General features: G+C 38.6%; 4 non-coding genes across 4 annotated transcripts; all 4 read right to left on the bottom strand.

Annotated features, from left to right (window-relative positions):
• Window positions 1-1795: 1795 nt before the first annotated feature.
• LOC135773077 (U1 spliceosomal RNA) lies at window positions 1796-1960 on the bottom strand. The gene has a single exon (XR_010543407.1). It is a non-coding gene; the product is annotated as a U1 spliceosomal RNA (small nuclear RNA).
• A 783-nt stretch (window positions 1961-2743) lies between these two features.
• On the bottom strand, window positions 2744-2934 carry LOC135773037 (U2 spliceosomal RNA). The gene has a single exon (XR_010543372.1). It is a non-coding gene; the product is annotated as a U2 spliceosomal RNA (small nuclear RNA).
• A 5397-nt stretch (window positions 2935-8331) lies between these two features.
• Window positions 8332-8496, bottom strand: LOC135773078 (U1 spliceosomal RNA). The gene has a single exon (XR_010543408.1). It is a non-coding gene; the product is annotated as a U1 spliceosomal RNA (small nuclear RNA).
• Window positions 8497-9278: 782 nt separating this feature from the next.
• On the bottom strand, window positions 9279-9476 carry LOC135773048 (U2 spliceosomal RNA). Its single transcript, XR_010543383.1, has one exon. It is a non-coding gene; the product is annotated as a U2 spliceosomal RNA (small nuclear RNA).
• Window positions 9477-19697: the final 10221 nt, after the last annotated feature.

The raw sequence follows: 19697 nt of genomic DNA, 5'->3' as shown, positions 1-19697 counted from the left end.
AACTTTGCATTTACTGAATGATTTAAAACAGTACGAATAAAACAGTACAAAAGAATAAAACAGTATGAACCTTACCTGTTATAAAGGGAATGAAGCTTACGGTATGGTGCTTACCTGCAGAAATAAATAAAGTACAATAAGAACACACAGAACTTCAATTTTCAAAATTATTTTAACATTAAATGATGATTATTTTACTGGTTTACCTGTTTGTGATTACCACAGGATCCCGTCACCTGGCTGCGGTCTTCATTTGGTGAACGGTTCTTCACTCATAATTGACCTATACAAGAAATAGAGAAGAATAATAAGCAATTCTGCTTTTACATGTAGATGCGTGCCCCAAGAACACAGACACACCGGCTCCAAAAAGTTTAAACAGTACACATTTCTGTTATTTTAATGTGGCAAATGTGTCAGCTTTAAAAGAAGCATACATTACCTTTTAAAGAGGAAATACCTTTTGCATGAAATACCTTTACTCCCAGCATAAGCAAGCAATTTTCAAAATGCTTTTAAAAGTAAATAGTGATTATTTTACTTGTTTACCTGTTTGTGATTACCATGGAATCCTGTCACCATCATTTTTAAGCTTGTAAAGCAAATAATGAAATATTGACTTAGTAGGAAAAAATATTTTGGAAGTATCGTGATAAATGATGAAGAAAATATTTTGCAAAGTGATGGTTAGCACACGGTTGATGGTACCTATTAAATTCCATCATATTTTTTTATTCCTACTATGGAAGTCAATGGTGACTATCTGCTGTGGGTTTACCATCATTCCTCAAAATACCTTCTTTTGTGTTACTCAGAAAAAAACTAATCCTCGTGTTGTTGTAAGCCTGTATGCATGAGTAAATGATGACAGAATTATCATCATAAATTGAAATATCCCTTTAAACTGTATTTCCCCCCCTTAAACCTAAACTTATTTTCTTACAGCAAGTCATTTAGGTAATCAAGAAAATACTTTACCCGTTGTCTTTGTGAGTTAAACAAATACAGCTACGTTTCCAGGTCTGTCGACGTTGCTGTGGTTTTTCGACAGCTGTAGTATGAAGGGTAGCGAATGAATGAATACATTGCAAAAAATCATTTCTTACTTGTTATTTCGAACTGTTTTAACTATACAAATATCTAGAAAGTCTTAAAATAAGATGCATTTTTTGATGAGCAAAATGCCCTAAGAAAATAAACCTAGCCTTTAGGGAGAAAAAACTCAGAATTTGGGCTTAAAACAAGCAAATAAATCTGCCAAAGGGGTAAGAAACAAATCTAGATATAAACACTTAATTCAAGAAAAATTGTCGTAGCCCATTGGCAGATTTGTTGGCTTGTTTAATGTACATGCATGTACAATATTTCAATTTGTCTTGTATTTATTAGCATTTTGTATTGCCCAACGCTGTCTAGGTTGTTTAACTGTTGTCATTTTCTTATAAAAGCCTTTATAATTTATTAGTTTGGATGATTGCCATTCCCGAGAACCTCTTATATTGGAAGTAAAAGAATCATCTAAGCATTATTTTGTGCTCTTAGACATGTAGCCGTTTGATTGTGGTTCTATTTAATGGCTAGTCTATTCGTTTGGAATGGTCAAACGGCTATTAGATTTTCACTGACAGCCCAAATACAGCCTTGTTTTAGCCTAGACACTTATTCGCTGTCTATTAAAAGTTATGTAGTCGTTGAATAGCCGCTTTTTTGATGACTAATGTATTCTTGGGCCGTGGTTAGACGTCTCTTGGATTTTACGTAAAACGACAAGCGAATCTATTTTTAACACAAAGGTCAGGGGAGAGCGCGAACGCAGTCCCCCACTATCAGAAATTTTGCAGTCGAGATTCCCACATTTGGGGAATTCGCAAAGGGTCAGCCCAACCGGAGTGCAATGGCTGAGCCTCGCCCTGGGTGAACCACCTTCATGATCATGGTGTCTCCCCTGCCAGGTAAGTATGAGCGACACCCTTTGAGGCCAGACGGCCGCATCTTCCTGTGACCGATCACATCGACGGCGCCCCCGGAGGCCGTCCGACTAACATTTCATTTACTGTGTGTGACCAGGTGGAAAGCGCACGAAGCCACGTCTGAGACCAAACATTCTTCGAGATCTACCCTGTTTTTATTCCGTTTCCAGCCCGGTTGAACCGTGTAGAGTGAAATATGTGAAACAATTTAAATCAAATGGATTTAAATTGCGCATTCAAATATATGGTTTCGTTATTACAAAGTAACTTTACGTGGAATAGAAACAAAGAAATGTACAGAGCAATCAAGAAACAACGAAAGCATAGCAATTTTAGAACGTGGATAAATAAAAACACAGGGCTCAATGACTTACCCGTTGTCGTTGTGAGTTAAACAAGTACAGCTATGCTTCCAGGTCTGTCGACGTTGCTGTGGTTTTTCGACAGCTGTAGTATGAAGGGTAGTGAAAAAAGTTTTCAGGTGTTTTTAACATTCCAATCGGTCTCGTTCGCTTTTGTTGCGCCTTCAGCTGTGTCGAGGATGTTTAATTCGTCCTCGTATCACCTCCGCAAACTTGTAAAGAAATTAATTAAATACATTACAAAAACATTTCTTTATCAGCGTGTTCATTTCCACGCAAGCTTTTCGTTAAACCAATAAAGCCAACGAAATCACAGCAATTTTAAAACACACGGATTAGAAAAAACACCGTCATTCACGCACAAAAGAAGCAAATTCTTTTTTTTATACTTGACTTATTTATCCCCGAGATGGGGAGCGCACCATTCATGGAAACACTGCAATACCATGTTGATGCATGGAGTGGAAGGAGCAAGCTCCGCTTCCATTTCCGAAGGTCAAAAATCCATTTAACATATAGTCCCCGGATAGGAGACGTATCAGACATTAAACTGATAAGAACAGATACTACACTTGATCTTAGCCAAAAGGCCGAGAAGCGATACCGGAATAGACGCAGCCAAAGGGGGAGCCGGCGAAGGCGCTGGCTTTTGGGGTGGAGGCTAGCGGGCACTTAACTCTATACGTTCTCATTGTATAACCCAGAGGTAGAACGTTGAGCTAGCAAATCAGAAGTTCATGTTTTAATGCAGGATCTGATCCACGCTCATGAGAGAGAGAGAGATAGAGAGAAAACTGCTAATGTATCATGGCTTCCAGGTCTGTCAACGTTGCTGTGGTTTTTCGACAGCTGTAATATGAAGGGTAGAGTGAAAAAAAATATTTAAGTGTTTTGAACATCCCAATTTGTTCGTTTACTTAGTATTTTCTTAATGTTTTCGAGTTAAAAAATAATTCTTAAATCGAGATACATTTACTTAATAAGCAAAGTGGCTTAGAATTTAAGTCTTGTTTACTGAAATAAATTCTAAAATGTAATAGGTTAAGGCTTAAAACAAGTAAAAATATCTGCCAGTGGGGTAAGAAAAATAAACCTAAATTGAGTTTATTATTGAATTAAGTTGAAACTAGAATTAAGTTTATTTTTCTTACCCCGCTGGCAGATATTTTTTATTTGTTTTAAATATAAACCTGTTGATTTTTATAATTTATTTCAATTATTACAAAGTATGCGATCTGATTTTTTTAATCGCGGTGTTTCTTTTATTCCTCGTTTCTTTTCCGTGCATTTGCTTTATTTATTTATTTTTGCTTGTTGCATTTAAATGCACATTTGATTTGTTGCCACATTATTATGTGTTAATGTATTTTTTAACATGTTTATCAACAAAAAGTGCGTTATTATAATTAATTATATAGCTGTGAAATATATACAAGAATTCCCAGCAAAAACAAAACGTTTTTATAACAATTTTCTATTACAATACATAATATCTTAAGCCACTTTGCCTACCAAGTAAATGTATCTCCATTTAAGAATTGTCAGATATTCACTAGAAAACAAGACAAAAACAGTAAGTAAGATATTAATTTACTTTTTTCTTTCAAACATAAATTTACAGACGGCTGGAAATTTTTAATAAAATAACTAGACATACCTATTCGGGTCTGCTCCCGTTTGCTGTGATGACGGGGGACTTAGTCCAAAGCACATTTTGAGGAATACTTACACATTTTACTTCTTATTTCTTTGAAATTAATTACACTATGTATTAAAAATGTCCCGACTGCGAACCTGATAAAACCCAGGTAAAAAGCAAATACAAATAAACCATTTTGATTTAGCAAAAGTTTACAAATAAATGCACTCCTTGCACACAACAAGCACGTCTAGTTACCATTCATATTTTGCGTGATTTAAGTTTCGTCGCATACATTTTGGAAGGCACACGATAAAAACAAAATAAGGCTTTTAATGTATGCCGACCTCATTCTCCGTTGAGGGCTTATCAATCATAATAAACGCTGTTAACTCTTCTCATTGAATGGTCTAAATCCAATGCTGGTAAAGAAATCAAATGTGCATTTAAACGCAACAAGCAAGCCGTAAAGCAATGGATGCAGGCAAACAAACGAGGAATAGCACATACACCACGATTAGATCATCGGGTCGCATACTTTGGAATTAATAAGAAATAATTATTCAGTCTAAAGAAATAAGAAGTAAAATGTCTAAGTATTTCTCCAAATGTGCACACTCATTACAATAAACGGGAGCAGACACGAATAGTTATGTATGTCTCGTTATTTTATTTAAAATTGATAAGCTGTCTAACATATGATATATTTTGATAATACGAAATGCTAAAAAAATAATATAACACCAATCGACAATATCTGTTATTGTTATTTTTACAAGTAAATTCATGTGTAGGAGAAAACAAAGCAGCTGTCAGTCCATACTATATTGAGTGGCCATCGTAGTGGTGCAACCTGAACGATGTTTTCCCTACTTCCGGTCAAAGCCGCCATTTTGTGAAATAGGCATATAGGTGACGCTGGAGCACGCGGCCATTGTCTCTGTTCAACAAAACAAGTGTATATATACACATACGCATATTTTTCCTCAATCAATCACCGAATACAAGGTGCAATTCGATGCCAACTGACCCTTCTCTCTGGTTTCATGTTTGTAAGGAAAATTAAGGGGGAAATTACGATAGCATTTCAGCCAAACATTCATTCGTGCCACGCTGCTTTTCTTTGAACGAAAAAAAACCCTCTGCTCCCCCTACACAATTTCTTCTCCTGTTATTTTATGCTTAAAACAAGCAAATAAATCTGACTACAGGGTTAGAAAAACTTCGTGAACTTTTCCCATAAACACTTAATTCAAGAAAAATTGTCCCACCCCACTGGCCATTTTTTATCCACAATACACATTCGATGTCTGCAGGCACCATTGTCTTTGTTCAACGCAAACAATTCTGTTGCGTTTTTCTTTGAACGAAGTGCTCCGCCTAGATAATTTGACCCATATTCACATGGGTTTGTTTCTCATTTTTTTTCTTTGAGAACAATCTATATAGCGCCTTCCACAATCGTTTTGGTGTTAGCTTTACGTAAAATAGAAACACAGAAAAGTACTGAGCGATGGAGAGACCACGAACGCGGAACGTATTATGGACCACGGATTGGCAAACAAACTGGCAACCACGCACTAAAGAAGCAAACTCTGATTTTAAACTCACCTTATTTGTCCCCGGAAAGCGCCAGAGTCGATGCACGGAGTGGACGGAACAAGCCTCGCTTCCATAGCCGAAGGTCAAAAATCCATTTAAACGTGTAGTCCCCGGTGTCCACTCGATCTTACCCAAAAAGCCGAGAAGCGATACCGCAATGGCATCCGGAGAAGGTGCTGGCTGTCGGGATGGAGGTTAGCGGGTCAGAGGTCCGGCACTGAAGGTCTGCGTTCATTATTCACCGTGTGCATTTCACTCTATATCCACTTTCTAATGTATAGCACTTGATAAGGATTAACAGTTTAAAAACAGAAATGCAAGACATCAGAAAATACATTTATTTTTTACTTTCATAACATGAGAGGTGTCATACAATAACAAATATGAGCTTTAAAATCACATTCCTAAGTTAAAAATATACATAAAAATAGATATATGGATCATTACACAAATCACTACTCAAAGGAAATATGTTAAATAACTGCTTCAATATTAATTAACAATAACATTTGGCCAAGGCAGTCCTTGTAAATAGACATATAAATAGACAAATAAAATCATGACATATATGCCATAGAGCCTGAGATAGAGAAAAATAATAAGGAATTCTGCTTTTACTACCATCTCAGAAATATTGCCAGAATTAGAGGTTTTGTCTCAAGACAGGACTTAGAGAAACTTGTTCATGCTTTCATCACCAGCAGGGCCGATTATTGCAATGGTCAATGGATTTAAAAAGTACTGTTTCTTGTTTAAAAACCACTTCATGGCTACAATACATGACAGATATGCTAATCGAATATGAAACCGATTACTCGGATCAATAGGATCAGGTCATTTAGAAAAAACAAGGGTTCACTCAAAACAAGGTGCATCAGCATTCAGTTATTATCAGCTTTCAGAAGAGATCAGATGTGCTTCAACAGTAGACACTTTTAAATCTAGATTAAAAACACATCAGTTTAACTTTGCATTTACTGAATGATTTAAAACAGTACGAATAAAACAGTACAAAAGAATAAAACAGTATGAACCTTACCTGTTATAAAGGGAATGAAGCTTACGGTATGGTGCTTACCTGCAGAAATAAATAAAGTACAATAAGAACACACAGAACTTCAATTTTCAAAATTATTTTAACATTAAATGATGATTATTTTACTGGTTTACCTGTTTGTGATTACCACAGAATCCCGTCACCTGGCTGCGGTCTTCATTTGGTGAACGGTTCTTCACTCATAATTGACCTATACAAGAAATAGAGAAGAATAATAAGCAATTCTGCTTTTACATGTAGATGTGTGCCCCAAGAACACAGACACACCGGCTCCAAAAAGTTTAAACAGTACACATTTCTGTTATTTTAATGTGGCAAATGTGTCAGCTTTAAAAGAAGCATACATTACCTTTTAAAGAGGAAATACCTTTTGCATGAAATACCTTTACTCCCAGCATAAGCAAGCAATTTTCAAAATGCTTTTAAAAGTAAATAGTGATTATTTTACTTGTTTACCTGTTTGTGATTACCATGGAATCCTGTCACCATCATTTTTAAGCTTGTAAAGCAAATAATGAAATATTGACTTAGTAGGAAAAAATATTTTGGAAGTATCGTGATAAATGATGAAGAAAATATTTTGCAAAGTGATGGTTAGCACACGGTTGATGGTACCTATTAAATTCCATCATATTTTTTTATTCCTACTATGGAAGTCAATGGTGACTATCTGCTGTGGGTTTACCATCATTCCTCAAAATACCTTCTTTTGTGTTACTCAGAAAAAAACTAATCCTCGTGTTGTTGTAAGCCTGTATGCATGAGTAAATGATGACAGAATTATCATCATAAATTGAAATATCCCTTTAAACTGTATTTCCCCCCCTTAAACCTAAACTTATTTTCTTACAGCAAGTCATTTAGGTAATCAAGAAAATACTTTACCCGTTGTCTTTGTGAGTTAAACAAATACAGCTACGCTTCCAGGTCTGTCGACGTTGCTGTGGTTTTTCGACAGCTGTAGTATGAAGGGTAGCGAATGAATGAATACATTGCAAAAAATCATTTCTTACTTGTTATTTCGAACTGTTTTAACTATACAAATATCTAGAAAGTCTTAAAATAAGATGCATTTTTTGATGAGCAAAATGCCCTAAGAAAATAAACCTAGCCTTTAGGGAGAAAAAACTCAGAATTTGGGCTTAAAACAAGCAAATAAATCTGCCAAAGGGGTAAGAAACAAATCTAGATATAAACACTTAATTCAAGAAAAATTGTCGTAGCCCATTGGCAGATTTGTTGGCTTGTTTAATGTACATGCATGTACAATATTTCAATTTGTCTTGTATTTATTAGCATTTTGTATTGCCCAACGCTGTCTAGGTTGTTTAACTGTTGTCATTTTCTTATAAAAGCCTTTATAATTTATTAGTTTGGATGATTGCCATTCCCGAGAACCTCTTATATTGGAAGTAAAAGAATCATCTAAGCATTATTTTGTGCTCTTAGACATGTAGCCGTTTGATTGTGGTTCTATTTAATGGCTAGTCTATTCGTTTGGAATGGTCAAACGGCTATTAGATTTTCACTGACAGCCCAAATACAGCCTTGTTTTAGCCTAGACACTTATTCGCTGTCTATTAAAAGTTATGTAGTCGTTGAATAGCCGCTTTTTTGATGACTAATGTATTCTTGGGCCGTGGTTAGACGTCTCTTGGATTTTACGTAAAACGACAAGCGAATCTATTTTTACACAAAGGTCAGGGGAGAGCGCGAACGCAGTCCCCCACTATCAGAAATTTTGCAGTCGAGATTCCCACATTTGGGGAATTCGCAAAGGGTCAGCCCAACCGGAGTGCAATGGCTGAGCCTCGCCCTGGGTGAACCACCTTCATGATCATGGTGTCTCCCCTGCCAGGTAAGTATGAGCGACACCCTTTGAGGCCAGACGGCCGCATCTTCCTGTGACCGATCACATCGACGGCGCCCCCGGAGGCCGTCCGACTAACATTTCATTTACTGTGTGTGACCAGGTGGAAAGCGCACGAAGCCACGTCTGAGACCAAACATTCTTCGAGATCTACCCTGTTTTTATTCCGTTTCCAGCCCGGTTGAACCGTGTAGAGTGAAATATGTGAAACAATTTAAATCAAATGGATTTAAATTGCGCATTCAAATATATGGTTTCGTTATTACAAAGTAACTTTACGTGGAATAGAAACAAAGAAATGTACAGAGCAATCAAGAAACAACGAAAGCATAGCAATTTTAGAACGTGGATAAATAAAAACACAGGGCTCAATGACTTACCCGTTGTCGTTGTGAATTAAACAAGTACAGCTATGCTTCCAGGTCTGTCGACGTTGCTGTGGTTTTTCGACAGCTGTAGTATGAAGGGTAGTGAAAAAAGTTTTCAGGTGTTTTTAACATTCCAATCGGTCTCGTTCGCTTTTGTTGCGCCTTCAGCTGTGTCGAGGATGTTTAATTCGTCCTCGTATCACCTCCGCAAACTTGTAAAGAAATTAATTAAATACATTACAAAAACATTTCTTTATCAGCGTGTTCATTTCCACGCAAGCTTTTCGTTAAACCAATAAAGCCAACGAAATCACAGCAATTTTAAAACACACGGATTAGAAAAAACACCGTCATTCACGCACAAAAGAAGCAAATTCTTTTTTTATACTTGACTTATTTATCCCCGAGATGGGGAGCGCACCATTCATGGAAACACTGCAATACCATGTTGATGCATGGAGTGGAAGGAGCAAGCTCCGCTTCCATTTCCGAAGGTCAAAAATCCATTTAACATATAGTCCCCGGATAGGAGACGTATCAGACATTAAACTGATAAGAACAGATTTTTTTTTTTTTTTTTTTTTTTTTTTATTATACTCAAAATCATTGCAAAGTAAACAGAACAATCATCAATTTCAAACACAGAACAATCCAAACCTACAGAAACAAACAAAACTAGCAGTCCATAAAAAACATTCATCCCTACAAAAACTGTCAATCATGGCATAATACAAAAAATATACAAAAAAATAACAACCCTTTAAACAAAGAAAATTACCCTACCCCCACCCTCCCAAACTTCTTTTCCATTAACCTCCTAAGGGACTGCTTTTCCCCCTCTTCCTTTAATTGATCCAGGCAGGGCCACAAGCTCCTACGCACCTTTGCCAGAAAACAAAAGAACTTGGCATCAGCCTCTTGCTGCACCTGCTGCTTTCTCACGCAAGCTGTTCTGCAGTTCCACACAACCTTTTTACCTTCAGACAAAATAAGCCACACCACTCTTCTCCGGTCAGGATTAAGGAGACCCAGCCCCTCCCCGTACAGAATTAAACTACAGGAGAGTGGAGGGCCCCCCCACTCCCTCCACCAAAGTGCAACCTTCTTCCAAAAAGAAGCAACCTCCGGGCAAGTCCAAAAGGCATGCGCCAGTGTCTCCTCCCTACCACATCCTACCGGGCACAAAGGTGACTGCCCTTGGCCATGCCTGTACAGCCTCTCCCGAACCGGTAAGCGGTCCAAAGCCCCCAGCCAGTGGAGATCTTTACTGGCCCCATCCAAATAAGGGGGCTGCAGAGCGGCCCAGGCCACAGTGTACGGGATGAGCGCCATCTGAACCCCACTCACTAACTCATCCCTCAAACCTGAGTAGAGCTGACGGTGGTCTAAAATGGCGTTCTGAGCCAGGCACTCAGGGTGCAACTTTAAGAATCTAGCAGCCCACTCATATTGTCTAGGCCTATCAAAAGACCACGGCGCCAGTGTGTTCAAAGGGACCACCGAGCGCAGCGAAAACCCTAGCCAGAACCGTGCAAGAAAGTATGCTTTGTGGCCCGGACCGCACACCATTAAGCGGGCAAGGAAGCTCAGAAACAGAGCAGCCACGTGTAGTGGCAAGCATGGCACACCCCTTCCCCCCCTCCTAAACTCCCTATACATTTGCCGTCTCGCCACAAGTTCGCATCCATTTTTCCACAGAAAGGAGAAAATTAACCTCTCCAAGCGGATCCCGTAGTTATTGGGAAGCGGAAAGACATATGCCACGTAATTGATGGTAGGTAGCAGGTCAGCCTTAACCGCCACAGTCCGCCCAAACAAAGACAGGTCTCGGGTGCACCACAGCCTCATCTTTGCACGTAACTTCCCAATTAGAATGTCCCAGTTCTTTTTGGCACAATCTTTCCTGTAAAAGTGCACTCCTAAAATCTTTAGCCCGTCTTTGCAAACACTGTAGTTACCAGGTGCCTTTTCTCGCCCGGCCCACTTGCCAACAAACATGACTGATGACTTTGTCATGTTGACTCGTGCCCCTGTGGCTAAACAAAAGTGCGCTAAAATCTCCTCAGAGGCAACAAAGCCTCTCTCTGATGACAGAAATAACGTCATGTCATCAGCATACACAGACATTTTAAGCACCTGACCCCCGGCACCCGGGAGATGCAGGCCCCCAATCTCACCACATGCCCTGAGACTAGCCGCTAGAGGCTCTAGAAAAAAGACGTAAAGGAGAGGAGACAGGGGACAACCCTGTCTCACTCCCCTCTGCTGCTCCACTGGCTCCGACAAGTACCCATTGATTTTAATTTGGCTAAAGGCACCCGCATAAAGTAACTTCACCCAAGCTCTAATTCCCTCCCCGAAACCTACTCTCTCCAAGATATTAAACAAGAAAGGAAGGCTCACCCTATCGAACGCCTTCTCCTGGTCAAGACTCAGAATCGCCAATGGGAGTTGTCTCTGTTCGGCCCACGTTATGGCATCCCTGACCAGTGTAAGATTGAAAATACTGGATCTCCCAGGGACTCCAGCAGTCTGGTCGGGATGAACTACCTTATCCACAACAGATTTCATGCGAGACACAATCACCTTAGCTAACACCTTATATTCTGTTGCTAACAAAGTAATCGGCCTCCAGTTGGCTAAATCTGTCTTGTCTCCCTTTTTATATAATAGGGAGACATGCCCTGTTCTCAATGACTGAGGTAAAAAACCCTTAGCATAGCTTTCCTTGAAAACCGCCAAAAGGTCTTCCCCAATGAGCGACCAGAATGATTGATAAAAATCAACCGGCAACCCATCGCAGCCTGGGGCCTTCCCTTTCTTAAGGGTCCACAATGCTGCTTCTAGCTCCTGTGCTGTAATCTCACCTTCAAGTGCTAGCGCTTCCTGTTTGGTAAGAGAAGCCTCCAAACAGCCCAAAAATTTCTCAGCTGCAGCACCTAAAACACCCTGCGGGGAAAATAACTGCTTATAAAAGCAGGCAGCTGTCTTTAGTAAATCTGCTGACTGAGAGACAACCCCAACACTCCCCTTTAACTCCCCTATAAAATGCGTACTTTGTCTTTTCCTCACAGAGGCAAAGAAATACTTAGAGGGTCTCTCATCCAGCACCTGCTTTTTGTATCCTGCTTCTAACAGGAACGTCTCAGCCTCTTTGTTAAAAAACCCACTAATCTCTTCTTTAAGGGCTTGGTATTCAACTTCCCACCCAACCGTGCCATGTATCCCCTGAGCCCAACATTTTTGCAACTCACACGTCCAGTTTTGGATGAGCCTGCGCTTCCCCTTAGCTTTAGCCTCCCCCCACCATCGACACAGGTTGGCTAATCTTGATTTCACACCCTCCCACCAAGCAGACTGAGACTCAAAAAGTCCCCGTATGTTCCTCCAAGCAATGTATAAGTGCTCAAAAATTTGACAGAAAGAAGGATCCTGAAGGAAAGATGTATTAAACCTCCAGGGCCCTCTCCCTCTTTGTGTACACAGAATTTCTACTTTAATTCCCACTAAACAGTGATCTGATATCCAACATGGCCAACTAAAAAATTCTTTGAGTTTTACACTTTGCTGGACAAATAAGTAGTCAATACGAGAAGCATCTCCTCTACTATTCATCCATGTAAAACCCTCAGACCCATCCCCCATTACCCGAAAAGAATCCCGAAAACCAAAAGTTTTCACAAGCTGGCCCACTTCCCCTGTTGCTTCAGTATCCAATGAGGTGTTTAAATCCCCTCCCCAAAAAATTACCCGATTTGTAAAGAAAAAAGGCCTTAGATTATTAAAAAACCCCACCCTTTCAAAACGTTTACTGGGAGCATACACATTAATAAGTCTCAGCTTTGCCCCTCTCCAAATTACATCCAAACGTAAAATTCTACCTGGGATTACCTTAACACAATTTTCAATTATAAAATCCCAAGAATTAAACAAAATCCCCACCCCATCAGCCTTCACATTTCCTACACACCAAAAAGAAGGCCCCTTGTCCCACTCCTTCGAAAACAAAACCTCGTCTTCTTCAGACTGTAAATGACATTCTTGTAAAAACAAAACATCAAAAGACATGAAATTAAGTGAGCTGAAAAAGGCCCCCCTCCTCTGCTTCATCTTTAGACCCCTCACATTAAGGGAAGCAACTAAAAGTTCACTCATCTCAATTTAAAGTCCCCCTGCCCACCCCACGCCCAACAGAACCCCCCCTACCCTTTTTATTTGACACTTCAGTCCATCCTGGAGATTGTCCTTCATCTGGATTGTCTGCAACATTTGAAGAAGGAGCACTTTGTGCTGAAGAAACATAATTTTCACTCCTACTAAATTTGCGCTCTGACCCTTCGTTTTTCCCATCTGTATTGACCGCAGCACGTCGACGAGGTCGACACTCAGAATGATCAGAATCCTGGTCCTGTTCTGCCATCATTATGTCCAACGCATCCAGTTGTGACCAGGTATACTTTGACAGGTCCAAAGCTAGCGAGGCATCCTGGGGGGCCTGTGACTGTGGTTCAGACGTGACTTGAGAGACCACTTCGTCGATATCTATCTCAGACCAAGGCCGCTCCTCCACCACAGACTCCGATCCCACTTGTACCATATCTGACAACACTGCCACCTGGAGGCAGGGGACCGCAGCTGCCTCTGCTGGAATTCCGCTGCTGATTGTACTAATTGGCTCTTCATTAGTAACACTCACTCTGACCACCTGCGCCTCATCAGCTGCCCCCACCGTGTCCATAGAATGCGCTGTAATGTTTGATGGCCCTGGTGCATCTGAAGGCCTCACATGTAAGGCCGGCTGTAATTCAATCCCCTCCTGAAACAGACTTGCATAGCTTTTCTTCCTAGCTGGACACGTGCGAAACAGGTGCTCCTCACTACCACATAAACTGCAGTGCTTTGGCGCTGAGCACGTATCCGCTCGATGGTCTAATCCCCCACAAAATCTGCATCTCTCTCCTTTACAATCCGCCTTCACGTGGCCTCTACTGCCACACTTTCTGCAGTACATAGGTTGTCCAGGATAGTGTAGAAAGCCCTTATTAGAGCCGATCGAAAAGCTGCCCGGGGGGTGATTTAAGCCACCTGGGGCGAATGGATCAGGTTTCAATTTCACCAAAAATCTTCGCTTTCCCGTCCAGATCCCAAAACGGTCTTTTAAGCGCTCTCCACCTCTCACAACTTCACAATGACGTGCCAAAAAAGCTAAAACATCTCCATCTTCAACAAACGGGTTATACAGGTGAATGGTTAGAGGTATATAGTCCTGAACAAAAGCTGGGCGAATTAACAGTCCATTCAGTAACACGTTATCCGTCGTCTTGTTCCAACTTTCAAAAAATGCCACACAGTCTTTTAACGAGCAGAAAGTTAAATCCAAAAAACCAGCAGTCGTAAACTCTTGCAGACAAAAAATAGCTGAAACAGGTACCTTAAAAAGTCCTCGCAAAATCTGCATTACAAAGAAGTCCCGTCCAAAGCGTTGTTTCACCATCAAATCAGCATCTGTCTTCATTTCCACACGAACTGTATTCTTCAACCGCACCATAAAGGCCGGCAAGGGCGCATCGTTTCCGGACGTAGCCATTAGAACCACACGTGATCTTAGCCAAAAGGCCGAGAAGCGATACCGGAATAGACGCAGCCAAAGGGGGAGCCGGCGAAGGCGCTGGCTTTTGGGGTGGAGGCTAGCGGGCATTTAACTCTATACGTTCTCATTGTATAACCCAGAGGTAGAACGTTGAGCTAGCAAATCAGAAGTTCATGTTTTAATGCAGGATCTGATCCACGCTCATGAGAGAGAGAGAGATAGAGAGAATTTAGAATTTTCAAAAAACCTTTATTACAAATTAAAACATTTTCATAACCTCAAATCAGAAAAAACAAAGAAAAAAATATATATAGTAACGGAAATAACAAAAAAATAAGCCAACATAGGAGCAAAGAACAAATCATCTTCAATAACCAGACACAGAGCTCCTCCATAATACCAAATCAATTCAAAAGAAAGAAGATCATTCATTGCTTTAAAGTATCTAAAACCAATAAGGATTCTAGATTTAACTTATTTTAAAAACTGCTAATGTATCATGGCTTCCGGGTCTGTCAACGTTGCTGTGGTTTTTCGACAGCTGTAATATGAAGGGTAGAGTGAAAAAAAATATTTAAGTGTTTTGAACATCCCAATTTGTTCGTTTACTTAGTATTTTCTTAATGTTTTCGAGTTAAAAAATAATTCTTAAATCGAGATACATTTACTTAATAAGCAAAGTGGCTTAGAATTTAAGTCTTGTTTACTGAAATAAATTCTAAAATGTAATAGGTTAAGGCTTAAAACAAGTAAAAATATCTGCCAGTGGGGTAAGAAAAATAAACCTAAATTGAGTTTATTATTGAATTAAGTTGAAACTAGAATTAAGTTTATTTTTCTTACCCCGCTGGCAGATATTTTTTATTTGTTTTAAATATAAACCTGTTGATTTTTATAATTTATTTCAATTATTACAAAGTATGCGATCTGATTTTTTTAATCGCGGTGTTTCTTTTATTCCTCGTTTCTTTTCCGTGCATTTGCTTTATTTATTTATTTTTGCTTGTTGCATTTAAATGCACATTTGATTTGTTGCCACATTATTATGTGTTAATGTATTTTTTAACATGTTTATCAACAAAAAGTGCGTTATTATAATTAATTATATAGCTGTGAAATATATACAAGAATTCCCAGCAAAAACAAAACGTTTTTATAACAATTTTCTATTACAATACATAATATCTTAAGCCACTTTGCTTACCAAGTAAATGTATCTCCATTTAAGCATTGTCAGATATTCACTAGAAAACAAGACAAAAACAGTAAGTAAGATATTAATTTACTTTTTTCTTTCAAACATAAATTTACAGACGGCTGGAAATTTTTAATAAAATAACTAGACATACCTATTCGGGTCTGCTCCCGTTTGCTGTGATGACGGGGGACTTAGTCCAAAGCACATTTTGAGGAATACTTACACATTTTACTTCTTATTTCTTTGAAATTAATTATGCATACACTATGGATTAAAAATGTCCCGACTGCGAACCTGATAAAACCCAGGTAAAAAGCAAATACAAATAAACCATTTTGATTTAGCAAAAGTTTACAAATAAATGCACTCCTTGCACACAACAAGCACGTCTAGTTACCATTCATATTTTGCGTGATTTAAGTTTCGTCGCATACATTTTGGAAGGCACACGATAAAAACAAAATAAGGCTTTTAATGTATGCCGACCTCATTCTCCGTTGAGGGCTTATCAATCATAATAAACGCTGTTAACTCTTCTCATTGAATGGTCTAAATCCAATGCTGGTAAAGAAATCAAATGTGCATTTAAACGCAACAAGCAAGCCGTAAAGCAATGGATGCAGGCAAACAAACGAGGAATAGCACATACACCACGATTAGATCATCGGGTCGCATACTTTGGAATTAATAAGAAATAATTATTCAGTCTAAAGAAATAAGAAGTAAAATGTCTAAGTATTTCTCCAAATGTGCACACTCATTACAATAAACGGGAGCAGACACGAATAGTTATGTATGTCTCGTTATTTTATTTAAAATTGATAAGCTGTCTAACATATGATATATTTTGATAATACGAAATGCTAAAAAAATAATATAACACCAATCGACAATATCTGTTATTGTTATTTTTACAAGTAAATTCATGTGTAGGAGAAAACAAAGCAGCTGTCAGTCCATACTATATTGAGTGGCCATCGTAGTGGTGCAACCTGAACGATGTTTTCCCTACTTCCGGTCAAAGCCGCCATTTTGTGAAATAGGCATATAGGTGACGCTGGAGCACGCGGCCATTGTCTCTGTTCAACAAAACAAGTATATATATACACATACGCATATTTTTCCTCAATCAATCACCGAATACAAGGTGCAATTCGATGCCAACTGACCCTTCTCTCTGGTTTCATGTTTGTAAGGAAAATTAAGGGGGAAATTACGATAGCATTTCAGCCAAACATTCATTCGTGCCACGCTGCTTTTCTTTGAACGAAAAAAAACCCTCTGCTCCCCCTACACAATTTCTTCTCCTGTTATTTTATGCTTAAAACAAGCAAATAAATCTGACTACAGGGTAAGAAAAAATTCGTGAACTTTTCCCATAAACACTTAATTCAAGAAAAATTGTCCCACCCCACTGGCCATTTTTTATCCACAATACACATTCGATGTCTGCAGGCACCATTGTCTTTGTTCAACGCAAACAATTCTGTTGCGTTTTTCTTTGAACGAAGTGCTCCGCCTAGATAATTTGACCCATATTCACATGGGTTTGTTTCTCGTTTTTTTTCTTTGAGAACAATCTATATAGCGCCTTCCACAATCGTTTTGGTGTTAGCTTTACGTAAAATAGAAACACAGAAAAGTACTGAGCGATGGAGAGACCACGAACGCGGAACGTATTATGGACCACGGACTGGCAAACAAACTGGCAACCACGCACTAAAGAAGCAAACTCTGATTTTAAACTCACCTTATTTGTCCCCGGAAAGCGCCAGAGTCGATGCACGGAGTGGACGGAACAAGCCTCGCTTCCATAGCCGAAGGTCAAAAATCCATTTAAACGTGTAGTCCCCGGTGTCCACTCGATCTTACCCAAAAAGCCGAGAAGCGATACCGCAATGGCATCCGGAGAAGGCGCTGGCTGTCGGGATGGAGGTTAGCGGGTCAGAGGTCCGGCACTGAAGGTCTGCGTTCATTATTCACCGTGTGCATTTCACTCTATATCCACTTTCTAATGTATAGCACTTGATAAGGATTAACAGTTTAAAAACAGAAATGCAAGACATCAGAAAATACATTTATTTTTTACTTTCATAACATGAGAGGTGTCATACAATAACAAATATGAGCTTTAAAATCACATTCCTAAGTTAAAAATATACATAAAAATAGATATATGGATCATTACACAAATCACTACTCAAAGGACCTATGTTAAATAACTGCTTCAATATTAATTAACAATAACATTTGGCCAAGGCAGTCCTTGTAAATAGACATATAAATAGACAAATAAAATCATGACATATATGCCGTAGAGCCTGAGATAGAGAAAAATAATAAGGAATTCTGCTTTTACTACCATCTCAGAAATATTGCCAGAATTAGAGGTTTTGTCTCAAGACAGGACTTAGAGAAACTTGTTCATGCTTTCATCACCAGCAGGGCCGATTATTGCAATGGTCAATGGATTTAAAAAGTACTGTTTCTTGTTTAAAAACCACTTCATGGCTACAATACATGACAGATATGCTAATCGAATATGAAACCGATTACTCGGATCAATAGGATCAGGTCATTTAGAAAAAAACAAGGGTTCACTCAAAACAAGGTGCCTCAGCATTCAGTTATTATCAGCTTTCAGAAGAGATCAGATGTGCTTCAACAGTAGACACTTTTAAATCTAGATTAAAAACACATCAGTTTAACTTTGCATTTACTGAATGATTTAAAACAGTACGAATAAAACAGTACAAAAGAATAAAACAGTATGAACCTTACCTGTTATAAAGGGAATGAAGCTTACGGTATGGTGCTTACCTGCAGAAATAAATAAAGTACAATAAGAACACACAGAACTTCAATTTTCAAAATTATTTTAACATTAAATGATGATTATTTTACTGGTTTACCTGTTTGTGATTACCACAGGATCCCGTCACCTGGCTGCGGTCTTCATTTGGTGAACGGTTCTTCACTCATAATTGACCTATACAAGAAATAGAGAAGAATAATAAGCAATTCTGCTTTTACATGTAGATGCGTGCCCCAAGAACACAGACACACCGGCTCCAAAAAGTTTAAACAGTACACATTTCTGTTATTTTAATGTGGCAAATGTGTCAGCTTTAAAAGAAGCATACATTACCTTTTAAAGAGGAAATACCTTTTGCATGAAATACCTTTACTCCCAGCATAAGCAAGCAATTTTCAAAATGCTTTTAAAAGTAAATAGTGATTATTTTACTTGTTTACCTGTTTGTGATTACCATGGAATCCTGTCACCATCATTTTTAAGCTTGTAAAGCAAATAATGAAATATTGACTTAGTAGGAAAAAATATTTTGGAAGTATCGTGATAAATGATGAAGAAAATATTTTGCAAAGTGATGGTTAGCACACGGTTGATGGTACCTATTAAATTCCATCATATTTTTTTATTCCTACTATGGAAGTCAATGGTGACTATCTGCTGTGGGTTTACCATCATTCCTCAAAATACCTTCTTTTGTGTTACTCAGAAAAAAACTAATCCTCGTGTTGTTGTAAGCCTGTATGCATGAGTAAATGATGACAGAATTATCATCATAAATTGAAATATCCCTTTAAACTGTATTTCCCCCCCTTAAACCTAAACTTATTTTCTTACAGCAAGTCATTTAGGTAATCAAGAAAATACTTTACCCGTTGTCTTTGTGAGTTAAACAAATACAGCTACGCTTCCAGGTCTGTCGACGTTGCTGTGGTTTTTCGACAGCTGTAGTATGAAGGGTAGCGAATGAATGAATACATTGCAAAAAATCATTTCTTACTTGTTATTTCGAACTGTTTTAACTATACAAATATCTAGAAAGTCTTAAAATAAGATGCATTTTTTGATGAGCAAAATGCCCTAAGAAAATAAACCTAGCCTTTAGGGAGAAAAAACTCAGAATTTGGGCTTAAAACAAGCAAATAAATCTGCCAAAGGGGTAAGAAACAAATCTAGATATAAACACTTAATTCAAGAAAAATTGTCGTAGCCCATTGGCAGATTTGTTG

This window comes from Paramisgurnus dabryanus, chromosome 9 (assembly GCF_030506205.2).
Source record: "Paramisgurnus dabryanus chromosome 9, PD_genome_1.1, whole genome shotgun sequence".
Taxonomy (NCBI): domain Eukaryota; kingdom Metazoa; phylum Chordata; class Actinopteri; order Cypriniformes; family Cobitidae; genus Paramisgurnus; species Paramisgurnus dabryanus.
This window is presented reverse-complemented; position numbering and strand designations above follow the sequence as displayed.